Raw genomic sequence first — 1,277 nt, forward strand, 5'->3', positions numbered from 1 at the left:
CACGGAATGGTTTGGGTTGGAAAGGACCTTAGAGATCATCCAGTGCCACCCCCTGCCATGGGCAGGGACACCTCCCACTAGCCCAGGTTGCCCAAAGCCTCATCCAGCCTGGCCTTGAACCCCTCCAGGGATGGGGCATCCACAGCTGCTCTGGGCACTCTGGCCCAGGGTCTCCACATCTTTCCTGGAGGCCCCCCAGAAGTTCTGCCAGAAGGTCTCCCCGGAGCCTTCTCTTCTCCAGGCTGCACACCCCCAACTCTCTCAGCCTGTCCTTGAGATTTGGTGCTCAGCCCTTTGGGAGGTGCCTGACGGATGCTTCTCAGCAGCAGGGGCAGGACCAGAGCCTGGGGCCAGGATGCTCCTGCCTGGGGAAGGAGGAGAGGTGGGATGGAGAGCTGGGGATCAGCCCTGGGAACAGGGCAGGCAGCAGGAGGAGCAGCCTTGGCCATGCTGGTCCCAGTAAGGCTGGAGAACTGGGACAGGAGAGGGAAAGGGGGGACAGAAGGGAAGAGAGACAAAAGTGGGGAAGGATCAATGTTTGTGCTGAACGGAATGCAGTCAGACCACAAGAGATAACGTCTCACTCCGAGATGAGAAGCAGCCCCATTATACGTGACTCTGGATCCATTTCTCCCCTTTTTGTTTAAGTATGGCAAAATGTGTAACGTTTTAGGGAGCTTTACCAGCTACACCTCCAGGTCAGTTAACCAAACCAACCCTGACGGCAGGAAAAGACATTTCTGCTTCACAGCTGCCAAAAAGGTTAAACGGAAAGGAAGAAATTCCGAGGCTCCAATAAAGCCTGAGAACCTGGCGTGGTGTTTCATCTGCCTGATGCCACTAGAAAACCCAACAGCACACACCAGGGCTCCATTTAAACACTCTGGAAGCCTCCCGCTTTCCTGGGCAGCTTCACCGCCCCGGGAGCAGGGGATCAGCTGCGATGCTCAGTGACCGGAGGCTGGGGCAAGCGGGGGAGGTTTCCAGAGAAATATTCCAAACAGGCTTCTCTGCAAATACCGTTAAATTTAGTGCATCTGAAACGGAGCAGCTGGACAGCGGGTGGTCACAGCAGCACATCTCGCCTCTGGCCACGGCTGGTCGGGGAAAATAGGCTTGTCTCTATTCAGCTGGAAATGAATACGTTTTGCATAACAGAGGGACACAAACCGGTTGAGATTTGTCCCAGACTTTGTCTGCACGTGTACACGCACGCTCTGAGACCGCATCTGCTCTCAGGAGAAAAAAAAATAAACTAGTTTTCACATGGCCAAAGG

This window comes from Pterocles gutturalis, unplaced genomic scaffold, assembly GCF_000699245.1.
Source record: "Pterocles gutturalis isolate BGI_N339 unplaced genomic scaffold, ASM69924v1 scaffold17295, whole genome shotgun sequence".
In the NCBI taxonomy this organism is placed as follows: domain Eukaryota; kingdom Metazoa; phylum Chordata; class Aves; order Pterocliformes; family Pteroclidae; genus Pterocles; species Pterocles gutturalis.